The 13,368-nt window shown below is 36.5% G+C and overlaps 1 protein-coding gene across 1 annotated transcript in view; it reads right to left on the reverse strand.

Moving 5' to 3' along the window:
* Positions 1–13,368, reverse strand: part of LOC122863541 — a 314,269-nt gene that overhangs the window by 192,195 nt on the left and 108,706 nt on the right. The window lies entirely within an intron of this gene.

A 13,368-nucleotide genomic window follows, 5' to 3' on the forward strand; every position in this document is an offset into this window, starting at 1 on the left:
AAGTTTTAATAGTGACCAATACTAATTTTAGAGGTGTACTTTGAGGTATGTTATGAGGTCAAATTTGGAAACATTAATATTTTTAAATGTTTTTGATAAACATCTCTTATGCTTATGAAGCCTCCATATATTTGATCAAAAATACAGAAAAATATTGTGAAATATTACAATTTAAAACAATGGTTTTCAATTTTAAAATGTTTTCAAGTGTAATTTATTCCTGTGATCAAAGCTGAATTTTCAGCATCATTACGCCAGTCTTCAGTGTCACATGATCCTTCAGAAATCATTCTAATAATAACCGAGTATAAAATCATTATATTAATGTTGGAAACAGTTGTAATGCTTAATATTTTGTGATAATGTAAACCTGTAATATTTTTTTTCAGTATTCAATGAATACATTTTTTGAAAGAACAGCATTTATTCAAAATATAAATCTATTCCAACAATGTCTTTACTGTTGCTTTTTTCCTTTTAAAATCAATTTAACAACCTTACTAAATAAAAGTATTCATTAAAAAAAAAACCTGACTCCAAACTTTGAATGGTAGTGTTTATTGTTACAATTTATTTCTATTTTAAATACATTTTAAATAAAGTTCTTTTTTAACTTTGTCAAAGAATCCTGAAAAAAGTATATCTGATTACAACAAAAATGGTAACACTTTACAATAAGGTTTCATTAGTTAGGATTACCGAATAATTAATAATTATACAGCATTTATTCATCTCAATGTTGATTTCAACATCTACTAATACATTATTAAAATCAAATGCTGTAGTTTTAAACATTACTTAATGCACGATGAACTAACATGAACCAACAATGAACAGCTGTATTCTTATTAATGAACATTAACAAAGATTAATAAATATGGTAACTAACAACTGTATTGCTCATTGTTAGTTCATGTTAGTTAATACATTAGCTAATGTTAACAAATTTGACCTTTTGTGTTACCAAAAAATATTAAGTAAATATTAAAAAATTATTTTTTACTGATACTGACCTGTGAGAGATGATGTTTCTCTCTAGCAGTCATCACAATAGCAGTGGCATGTCTGGATAGCACATCATCACTGGATAATTCATCGCTCTAAACAAGAAGAAAATATATTAAAACAAACAAACAAAAACAAATAAATAATAATTGAACAATTAGGTTGAATAAGAGACTATGTGATGACATAAACAACATGAACTAAGTTATTAATTTACCATGGTTTCCTGGGGGAGGCATGAAGAACTTGAGTCATCTGAAGGCCTGTCTGGAGTAGGTAGAGTGGGATTCAAATCTGAAGTTTCATTCAGTAGAACATCCTGTGCTTCCAGGTTCGGAGGCGACCGCAAAACGGCGTTACTGCTTAAGCCAGAGAAAACTTTCACCAGTGTCAAAAGCATCAAAATCACCAAAATGTTCAACAGGAACAAGAAGAGAGGGCTGAAGATCCACACTGTTCTCCAATGTCGTTTCATTATCCGGAGTGTCACTTCTGAATCCTGAGCCATCAGCGTTGGCCTGTATGTCCACAGGTTGTTGCTGTCCGTTCTTCTCGGTTCACCGGACGCCTCGTGTAGTGCTGATCTCTCTCTCCGATGTGATCTGCTGCTACTCATGCCGTCTAGATACTGTGAGTGTGTTCGTCTGATGTGATACCAGAAAGAGTTGTAGACTCGGTACTCTTTAGTGCATCCATCTATTCCACAAACCAGGCGGAAATCTGGACTACGGCTATGTGCAAAATTGATGTGACTCAATGAAGATTTAAGAGTAAGAGCCACAAACACATAACAAATGATGCAGCGCCAAATCATTTTCAAATTTCGTAGCTACCTCAAATAAAACAGAAGAAATGTTGAGTTTAAAATTGATGTCAAATGTTTCTTTCAGCTTCAACTAATTAACTTAGTTAACACCGGAATAACTACTATACAATACAGGAAATAAGAAAAACGCGTGAGCACGCACGCGTAATAGTGCGTTGATCCTGTGACGTAACGTTTTGTAATACGCATGCACAATCAACGCGCCGCCAAAGCGCAGCAAGGAAACGGAAGGCCACTTCCTCCCGCCACTTTGTCAGTATGGACGGACTTGATGAAGTTGCGATTTCTACCCTAAAAGGTAAGTAATTTATAAAAAATTGTTGAAAATCAGTTCATTCTATTGGTCATTCTGTGTATTTGAAATTGAATTGTAATCTAAAAGGATTCCTACTGGAAACAACACGCTCCTGTAACCGAATGAAATTAGCTGAACGTTGTCTTTTTCTTGAGATCATAGCTTTAAAATTTCATGTCACTCCATTTTTGAGAATAAACATGATTCCAGTCCAAACTTAATTTATTGAAAAAAAATTAAGTATTAAAAACTTGTGGAAGTTTAAAGTTACTGTAAATCAAATGTACTGTACTAAGAATATATTTAATATAAAATGTATATTTTATCAAATATATTTTACTCTAAAATTGCTATCAAATGAAAGCCATATGTCTATCCAAGTTGCGTTCCAAATTTGAAGTTGATGTCACAAAAATTTAAATTCCTATGATATTTTGTTTAGGAGCTGTACCAAATAATAGCCACCAGGCGTCACCAATATTTTATTGAATTTTCTTTATGCATTGTCCTGTTACAAATTTATAAATGTCTGTCCAAATATCTCTTCTATCATAAAACAGTTGGCAAATATGGAACCATGAGATTCAGACCTTTCTAGGAATAAGTATTGTAATTTGAAACTTGACATCACCCACTAGAGTAGGAGCTCACTAAAAGAAATTAAAGTACCATTTCCATGGTAACACAACATCCGATTTCAAATGGTTGTCACAGGCTGAACCTGATTGTGCTGATGATTACTAAAATATGTGAAATGAAAAAAGGCAATATATAAAAATAGTGCCAAGTGTCCCACCTGTGGAACGATGACAGTTAAGGTTAAAATATTTGTGTTTTGGATATTTTAAACCTGTTATCGGTAATTACATTTTCAGCACAGAGAATTTATATGTAAGTTGGTGTGGTTAAAGATTAACACTTATACATACAAGTGACCCTCTGGAATAAAATTATAAATTACTTTTCTGATTTGATTAATGTATACATTTGTGTTTTGGGGGCACACCACCATTCCTGTTGAAGGTTCATCAGCTGATGATGAACATGATGGAGGTCCAAAAAGAGACGACCCCAGCACTTCAAAGTTTTTAAAGTTGCCCAGCCCAGAATATGTCCTCTTCACTGATAGTGAACTACAACACGTGAGACGTACATATTTCGAGCAGCAGCTTCTTGGAAAAGAGGGTGAAGTCACCTTATCAAAAGAGCTCTTTTGCCGACTCATCCGAAATACAATGACAAATATGATATCTATTGCAAGAGCCTCTTCAGATGACTACAAATATCCCACTAAACATGAAGTTATCGCCATGGCAAAGCGGTTAGTGGAATACTACCCTATGATAAAAGATGGATCGAGTCATGAGTGGGTAAGAGACTTCATTTGCTTGAATATTTATAGGCAAAACATGTTTTCCTGCTAACATTATGTTTCAAAACTATTCATTGATGCGTTTTTTCTGTTTTACAGGACACTGTTGCACAAAGCTGCTGTAACTCATCTATTAGACCTGGAGTTCCAGTCCAGAAGAAATTTCATTGACTCAGAAGTTTTGAAGGAGCAAGACAGACCCACAAAAATTTTACAGGCATACCTGTGCTTCAAAGATCTGGACCATGTGGGTATACACTAAAACATAATTTAGACTGGGTGACAAATGTTCCATATCATCTGCCTAACTGCTGACATACAAGTTAATGATTCTTATAACTTTCAATGTTTTTCTCAGGCAATGGATGAACTGCGGAGAATCATTGAGCCTAACAATTGCCGCTACATTTCTGTGGTGAAAGGCAGGTGGGAGACCTTCTACTCCAAAGTTCAGTTTTATGGCGTCATGAAGAAAGTCATGAAGCCTCCAAGGACACTGAATGGAGGTAAAGATGTATTTCATTGATTCTGTACAGATAATACCCACCTGATTTCAGTAACACTTTATAATAAGTATACAGTAATAAAGTACTTAAATCCTTTGCAAACTATTGGTTTATAGTTAACTCATAGTTATTATATTGTAGTTTCTACATTCTTAATACATTAATAGGCTATGTACAATTAGTTCTTCATTCATTTTCAGTGGAATTAACACAGTTATTGTTTAATTAGCTCATAAGTAATACGTTTGTTAATATCTATTATGCTTTTGGTAACAACTAAAGGTTAGTTCACTCAAAAACTAAAATAATGTGATTCATTAATTACACTCATGTTGTTCCACACCTGTAAGACCTTCATTCAGTGTATATTTCATTGGCTGTTGCATAGTGACACCACAGAATATCGAGTTGGGCAACAGCTACAGATATTTAGCATGCTAGATATTTGTCTTGTGTAGGTGATCTTTGATGTGTCATTGAGTAGTTCACACATAAAGATTGGTGAGCGCCGATCACCTGCTGATTTTCCCCCGATCACAGCCCAACCTGTCAGCAAGCTCGTTAACATTCAAATCGGGCTTAAAATCCTGTAAACTTGCCATTAGATTAGGTCACAGAAAATTGGAAAATGTCATTAATTAAGCGCTTTACTCCAACCTTTGTTATAAATTTAATGCATTAGTATTAAGTGTTCCTTTAAAAACTTAAACACCGTTTTCTGTGATGGGTAGGTTTATGGGCAGAGTTAGTGAAGGGGGAGAGAATATACAGTTTGTATAGTATAAATAACATGACGCCCATGTCCCCGTAAAAAACATGTGCCATTTTAAGGAACACTGAATATAATTGCAATTAATGTCTAATAAAGGTTGGTTTAAAGCACTTTTTCCACTTTCCATGAATTTTGCTATCCTAATCATTGTTAACATGTATTCATTACTTCCATGAGCTCATTGTCTCTATCTTAAAATAATACATTGATAAATTAATACATTATTAGCTAACTGTGTGATTTGTATATGTAGATTTCTGAAATTACAAAAGTTGGACACAGCCATCTGATAACGGATCACTCTAATTGTTAATGTTGACATGCATTCTCTGTAAAGCTGCTTTGAAACAATATGTATTGTGAAAGGTGCTATACAGATAAATGTGAATTGAACTGAATTAATCTATTTACTCCTAGTTAATTAACAATTCCTTTACTATGAGCTAATTAAACAATAATAATTGCTAATTGCAGTGACAGTGAACTCACTTTTTCTATATTGATATATGTATATTAATATATTAACTATGAATTAACTATAAACTAATAGTTTGGTAATGATTTTGAAGTACTTTATTCCTGTATACTTTATTATAAAGTAGAAATAGTATAAAAATAGTTCAATAAAATACCCTCAACCCAGCCTTTGGGTAGAAAAAGATACCCATAATTACCAGTTATTTAGAAGGGTGTAAATGCTGTGATGTGTAATTGAGCTTTATTTATAAAGTACTTTTTAGTAGTTTACTTGTACATAATGTACATTTCATTCTGAATGCATATTTAGCCAGCAATAGCCTAAAACTTGAAAAAGATGTTTCTGTTTCCTCATTAACCCTTTCCACCTCACAAAAAAATAAACACAAAACATTCCTTATTTTGCTTTTTTTGCTGTGTTTGTAGTCTAAATTCTGTATTTATGTATTTGGTTTTCTAGCCCTCGGAGGATCCTGATACCTACATCCATCGGCGTGTGCTTTCTAGTCCTGTCCTGCTGGTTGGTGAGGAGAACTGCATGGTGGTTGTAGGTACAACTCCAGTTGTAACTTTTGAGAAAGATTTGCTCCACGAGGGGCCTCTCTACCTCCTGGCCTATTACTATGCATTTCACCTGACATATCCCAAGTGTATTGCCACACTCTTGTCTGTTTTACAAACACAAGTACTTGGAGATGTCATCCATGAACAGGATGCAACCTCCTCGTACAAGAAGGCCATTCATGAATGGAAAATGTTTGTTGAGTAATTACTGTTTCAAAGATGTTGTATGGCTGAGGCAGTGATGGCTGCAGTTTTTTCTACCCCATTTCTTTTGCACTTGATTTGTGCTATTTTTGAGTTTTCCTAATTTTCAGTAGTGTTTCTTCAATCTGCCATACATTAAATGCAATATATTCATTGAGAAATCGCTGTTTGAAGTTTACATGACTGCTGTTTAAGGTTAGTGCATGCACCTGACAGACTGAGGCATAGCTCTTTGTGCTGAACATTTGCTGTTGATATGCCAGTTGTTGTTAAGAGGAGGTTCTTCAATAAATGTTCAGAAAAACTTAAGTTGTTTGTTTATTCATACATGTACATATTCGTACATTGATGTTTTTTTATTGGGGTGTTTAAAGAATGTATCAGTTTTCAGGTTGCATCTTAAATATTCTAGTTTTAATGCAATCTGCACTAAAATTACTTATTATTCAGTGCTTATAAAAAGTAAAAATCACATAATTATAAGCATTTTTGTCTTGTTATATGACCTAACAGTACTTTTAGTGACTAGATTTAAGACAAAATATTCTAGTTTTAATGCAATCTGCACTAAAATTACTTATTAGTCAGTGCTTATAAAAAGTGAAAATTGCATAATTATAAGCATGTTTGTCTAGTTATAAGACCTAACTAGTGACTAGATTTAAGGCAAAATATTCTAGTTTTAATGCAATTTTCACTAAATGTATGTATTATTCAATTCTTGTAATAAGAAAAAACTGCATAGCTTTAGGCCTTTTTGTCTAGTTTTAAGATCCAATTGCATTTATTAGTGACTAGATATTTATGCTATTTTCAAGAATTCTTATCAAGTCAGTTTTGCTTACCCCATTGGCAGATTTTTTTGCTTGATTTTAGCACACTTTAACTAGATTTAAGCATATATTGCTTGTTTCAAGAGGGCCATTTTTTGCAGTGAAAACATATACATAAACAGAACAAATGTGCTATTAAAATATATACAGATAAACCTAAGTAAGATAATAATAGTAAACACTGTAGATGTGCAGTTAAAAATACAAATAAGTGAAATACACTGCTACATTTTTTTTGAATGTGTGTTTGTGTGTGTGTGTCTAGGTTATTCACTGTCCCTGAGGTTGTAGCATGTCGATACATATTGGGCAGCAAGATATGCCCTGTCTCCTTCTCCTAGGAGTATTTTTAATTTTGAGAGCTCATTAAGCTCTTTGAAATCTGAGATTATAGAGTTGAACTTGTTAAAGTAAATGTTCCTTATTTCATTGAATGTTTTACATTGTAGGAGGAAGTGCATCGCTGTCTCAACCTCACCTGTCAAATAGTAACCACATATTCTATTTTCTTTTGGTTGCCATGATTTTTTGTCTTCCTTTTTCAACTGCCAGTTTGTGAGCACTGAGCTCATCATGTTGTTTATTACTTTGCCTTTTTCTTTATTATGTATTGCGTAACTAAGGTGTAGGTAGTAGCTTTTGCTGTTTTGTTTCTTCTTCATATTGTCCTCATCCTTTATGCCTTAAAAGTGAGGTACTGTACAACTTATAGCTACCATACTTGGCAGATAGGTTCAAAGTTATGGATGCATTGTATACAATATAAAAATGAACCAATAATTTATGGATTAATTAGGATATTATTAAAACTCAACAAGTTTTATTTCATGTCACCTTTCACCAAGTAATGCTGCTGTAAATAAAGTACATAGACACATAAACTAGCATCTCCTTTTACTAGTTTAACAAAGCTGCGGATGCTATCTACCTAGCTGTCTAACTAGCTAAGCTGGGTTGTGAGTCTAGAACATTATAATGGCTTCAGCTAGCTGGTTAAAAATAAATAGGTGTAAGAATATTTCCTTTGACATTTTATTACTTTATAATGAGTCAGTGTCAGTGTCCCAACTGTTTCAGGGAGTGTCTGAAACAGTTTGTGTCCGGGGTGGGAGGGGTCAGCCACAACCTTTCCTGCTCGCCTCGGGGTCCTGGAGGCGTACAGGTCCTGGAGGGAAGGTAGATTACAGCCACCACCTTCTCGGTGCAGTGAATGATACGCTGCAGCCTGCCCTTGTCCTTGGCAGTGGCAGCAGCTTACCAGGTGGGGATGGAGGAGGTGAGGATGGACTCAATGATGGCAGTGTTCAGTTCCCACTTGAGGTCCTGAGTAATGATGGTGCCCAGGAAGTGGAAGGACTCCACAGTGTCGACAGGGGAGTCACACAGGGTGATGGGGGTGGGTGGGGCTGGGCTCTTTCTGAAATCCACAACCATCTCCACTATCTTTAGAGCTCCAGGTTGTTCTGGCTGCACCAGGTCACCAGGTGGTCAATCTCCCACCTGTAGGCAGACTCCCCATCAGAGATGAGCCCAAAGAGGGTGGTGTCGTCTGCAAACTTCAGGAGCTTGACTGGAAGTGCAGCTCTTTGTGTTCAGGGAGAAGAACAGAGAGGAAAGAACACAGCCTTGGAGGGAGCTGGTGCTGATGGTCCGGGAGTCAGAGACATGTTTCCCCAGCTTCACGTTGTGTCTCCTGTCGGACAAGAAGTCTGTGATCCACCTGCAGGTGGAGTCAGGCACACTCAGCTGGGAGAGCTTGTCCTGTAGCAGAGCCGGGTTGATGGTGTTGACGGTGTTGAGTAGATATCTCTGCAACAAAATACATTGACGTCATTGACATAACATCAGAACTGTTACTTCTTCACATTCTGTTGATAAGGTTAGTTAATTTTTTTAAATGTTTTAAAATAAAATTCTGGCCAAATCTTACACACCCCTTTAACCTGAAACTGTCATAATTTTCCTCGTGTGTCTTGTTGTTTTACTTCCTGTCTTTGTTTGCTTTCCTTCCAGTTTAGATTGTTGGCCCCGCCTTGATTAATTGCACTTGTGTCACGTTGTCTCCCCTACCTAAATGTACTTAGTCCGGGTTTTTTCCTTTGTTCAGTGTCAGTTTGTCGTTTGCATTTGCACGTGGTTTCCCTTCTGTTCAGTTTGGACTTTTCTTCTGTTCCTTGTTGACCTTGCATGGATTTTTGGATTTTGTACCTGGCCTGCTCCTTGTCGGATTTGTTTGCCTGTTGTCACAGTCTGTCATGTTCTCTCCAGCCACTACACTCCCTCACTCGATTACTGATTCCCTTCACCTGTTACCTAGTACACACCTGCATCTAATCAGCACTCCACTCCCCTATAAATCCCAGCTCCTCACCACAGTCTGGGTCCGGTCTCGTTTAGACAATGGATAGTACTCTTGTCTCTTGAATCGACTACGCCTCAGACTAAACCACAGAAGGAATAACCTCCGATGATCACCCAGCACCCAGTACCTCGATCCCGGCTCCTGTCTACTCCAGTCCTCTGTGTGTGTTACTCCAGCTCCAGATCCCGTGTGTCTCTCATCTCCTGTGGGTGTGTCACTCCAGTTCCCAGGCCTGTGTGAACCTACTCACCTGTGTTCAGCCACACTACTCCAGAGCTCCACGATCTCCAGTGAAAGGACAGTATACTTCCATCCATTATCTGTTCATTCTCCTCGTGTTTCAATAAACCATATCTGTATCTTCCCTGTGTCTCCGGTCTGTACTGTCCGTAACAGAAGACCTGACCCCAACAAGGATGACGGCCAGAATCCCCGAGAACCCTTTACTTCACCTGAGTGGTCTGGCCAAACGCTATATCCTCAGCCTCCCTACTCCTTTTAAAGCTGTGGACGAGTTACTACAGCCGGGATTGTCTCCGGTGCAGTGGGGAACTGCAAAGAGTTTCTCACAAAGTGCTGCCTAGTGTTCCTGTTGCACCCGTCCGAGCGGTCACAGGTAGCCTTCATAGTGCTCCGGTTGACCGGAGCCAGCCAGAGGCTTGCTTGCTGCTGTCTTGGACTGCCTTCCCGATTTGGACCTCTGCCTGCCTGACTATGCGTCTAAGCCCTCCCCTGTAATAAATTTGCTGAACTGCCTCTGCTCTGCCTCGCAGTCTGCATTTGGGTCCTATTCCCCTGTGTTCCCTGTTTCCCTGCGTGACACTCATACAACAATATTAACTGACCATAACATGGACCCGGCGGACTTTGGTTTCCTCTCTTAGGGGTTCCAGGAGGTAATTTCTGTTTTGGAGAGACTGCACTTGTCCTTAGCAGGCTCTACAGACATTGTAAACAGGCTGGTTACTTATTCTTTAATGGAGAAAGCGCTTTTGTCAAGGCCAAGGCTATTGGTCGTGCCGGCTGTGGCTACAAATTTGCCCCAGGTTTCTGCCTCTGTCACTCAGTAGAGATTCAGATAAAAGCTATCAAGTCAGAGCCATTCAGTACATTGTATGTAAAGTCATCAATTTTCTGGTCTAGTCAATAAGACAGAGTTGAAAATGGAAGAAAAACAGGATTCATTTGTTTGTTTATTTTCAGTGGATACTGATTTATACATATTTAAATTCTTATTCATTTGCCTACTTATTCATTTAATTTAGGGAGAGATACTTAGATCAGTTGATATATATTTATTTAATTATTCTTAATATATTGAATGACTTATTTTATTATTTCATTGTCAAATAATTGAAGTGTGTATTTTAGTAATTAATTCATTGTGAAAAGTGACATTGGGAAAAAAAAATACTATTTCTGAAATAAAAATCTCCTATAATAGATTTCCACAATTATTCATATGTTGTCCCTAGGTTTAATAATTGTTCATTACCATTAATTTTAAATGATGAGCCTAATACTAATTTAAGTCAGTTCAATCAAATTAAAGTCCCATTTTAATAATATGTGGTTACAGCAATAGTTACCCTGCAAACAGCCACCTTAAGTGTTGTGGTGTATGTCAGAGTATTGGACAAATAAAACTTTTTACCTGGTGATGGCATTATGGAAAGTTAAGTGATCAGTACCAAATTCCATGGCAATCCATCCAACAGCTGTTGAGACATTTCACTAAAAACCACAAATGTCAACCTCATGGTGTCAATGGCGGGGATCACCAAAGTCAATAAGATTCAACCTCTGGAGACCAATAATATCCATACAAAACTGCCATCCAGATTGGGGTTTTGATTAAATGTTGAAAAAGTTAAGTCAGCGTTGACGGTTTTAATATTTAACAAAGACACAATCTTTCTCAAACCATGACCAAGTGCTCTGAGATGCCCAATCATAACCATAAAAACGATACTGGAATCAGTGTATAAAATATTCACCAAGTTAGTTTTTAATTGTTGAATGTGAACTTTCCCGAGGTTCCTAAATACCCCAAATTCTCAAAAACAAAGGGCATAATGCCTTAGTGTCTTTATTATTGGTGGTGGCCCTGTCTATGAGCCCCAGGACAACTGTGTGGCAATTGGTATGTAGTTATTAGATTAATTATACCTACAAACAAACAATAGGGGCCAGGCAGATCATTTTTGCCATTTGGTTCCTATGCAGGTTAATGCCTTCATATGTATAGTATGATGACCCAACATTCAACAATATCAAATCTCTCTGAGATTAAAAGGCCAGTCACACCTCCATTCAATGTTTGAGCAATAATAACCCATAAACTCTTTGCTTAGCCCTCCCCCCTTAGTTACTGTTGGTATATCTCTCAAGCTTTCCATTCTAGCGCAGCACTTGTGCAGTTTACAGTGATAATAGTGGCAGGTTTATCACTGGGTCACAGAATCTGATGGGTTACAGATTTTTGAAATGACACAGCAAACTGAAGCGTCTGACCAGTCTTGGGAAATATTTACAAGTGACAAAGGGTCAGACGAGCCAACAGCCGCAAACGTCCTCCACCCAAGTCAAACTGCACAGCATTTTTTTGTAAAGGAAAAAAATGGAAGAAATTAATGTGAACTAGTTAATTTTTTGGTACTGTGAACTTAATTCAAAATTCTTCAAAATTGTTAACTATGAACGTGAACTAGTTCATTTTAATCTGAGTGAACTGAACTTTGAGCTAGCTCTTGTGAAGTTTGAACTTGCACCACACTGCATAGGTCTTCGAATTCACACAGACGTAAACAAAAGCACGTTTCTCATTTCCATCATTTTTGTCTGCTGAAATGACTGTTACTTCCAGATTTTAACTCTACCTCTGTAAATTGGTTGGAAACTCTGTCTTCAGCTATATTTTTAATGTTTCCAGCTGACTTATTTTAAAACAAAAACCCTGTAAAAAAAGTTCTTGAATGTGCACATGATAACTAAATAGATGTTATAATGGTAAAAGACTGATGCTAAAACAGTGGTGGAATGTAACTAATTACATTTACTCAAGTATAAATTCAAGGTACTTGTCCTTAAGGTGAAGATCCAAATTAACCACTGCACACTGAAATTACTTTAACGTGACTTTATTAGAAGCATTGTGTTTCACCTGTAGCTTCCTTAGGTTCCTTAGGTGATTTCAGTGCTTAATTTTGGTCTTCACCGAAGATGCAACTGACCAGCACCTGATCGCAAATACTGGCTGTGCATGGGGAGTTCTGTTCATTGTACTTGTACTTTACTTGAGTATTTCCATTTTATGCAACTTTATACTTCTACTCCACTATATTTTAGAGGGAAATATTGTACTTTTTACTCCACTTCATTTATTTGATAGGTTTAGTTACTAGTTACTTTTCAGATTACAGTCCAGTCCAGTGAAAATCATGTAACTCTAAACTGAATGTTTCTGATAAACTGAAGGATTAAGTGTTCCTTTATGGGTTGAGGAAATTATCCTCCTTCTTAAGCTAAATAAACTATTTAAAACCCCTCTTACCCCTCCATTAGCTGGAAAATGCATAATCTTAAAACTGAAAACAGGGTTGTTTTTCTGAGCTCATGAAAAGCTGACTTTTTAGATATATATGGTTCTCACAGGACAGCGATGCCACAAACATGTGATGATCTTATACAATATGATTTGCTGTAGATGAAACAACCCAGCAGCATTTAACATAATTAGCTTAAACATCTACAGCAGTAAAATGCAACATACGCATTAATGCAGCAGTAATATTAATCCAAAATAGGGCTGCCCCCGACCAAAGATTTTCCTAGTAGACTAGTAGTCATTCTAGTTCAAGCCATTAGTCAGCTAGTTGTAAAATGTATTATATTCAATTAATTATTCAAATTTATATTTTTGGGGCATCAGAAAATGGTTTGAGTTCCAGGGCTGAGAAAGAATGTTACAAGTAATACTGTTAACACTCATTACATTACAGAGAAATACAAAACATAATAATGAGCATTTAAAATATTAACTTTACAAGGGGCACGAAATGAGCCACCTGTTGCTAACGGCAAAAGCAGTAATGATTCTGAATGTGTCGGAACAACCAGCAAAGAGACTGAAAATTTTGTTAATTTATTTCA

This window comes from Siniperca chuatsi, linkage group LG16 (assembly GCF_020085105.1).
Source record: "Siniperca chuatsi isolate FFG_IHB_CAS linkage group LG16, ASM2008510v1, whole genome shotgun sequence".
Taxonomy (NCBI): Eukaryota; Metazoa; Chordata; class Actinopteri; order Centrarchiformes; family Sinipercidae; genus Siniperca; species Siniperca chuatsi.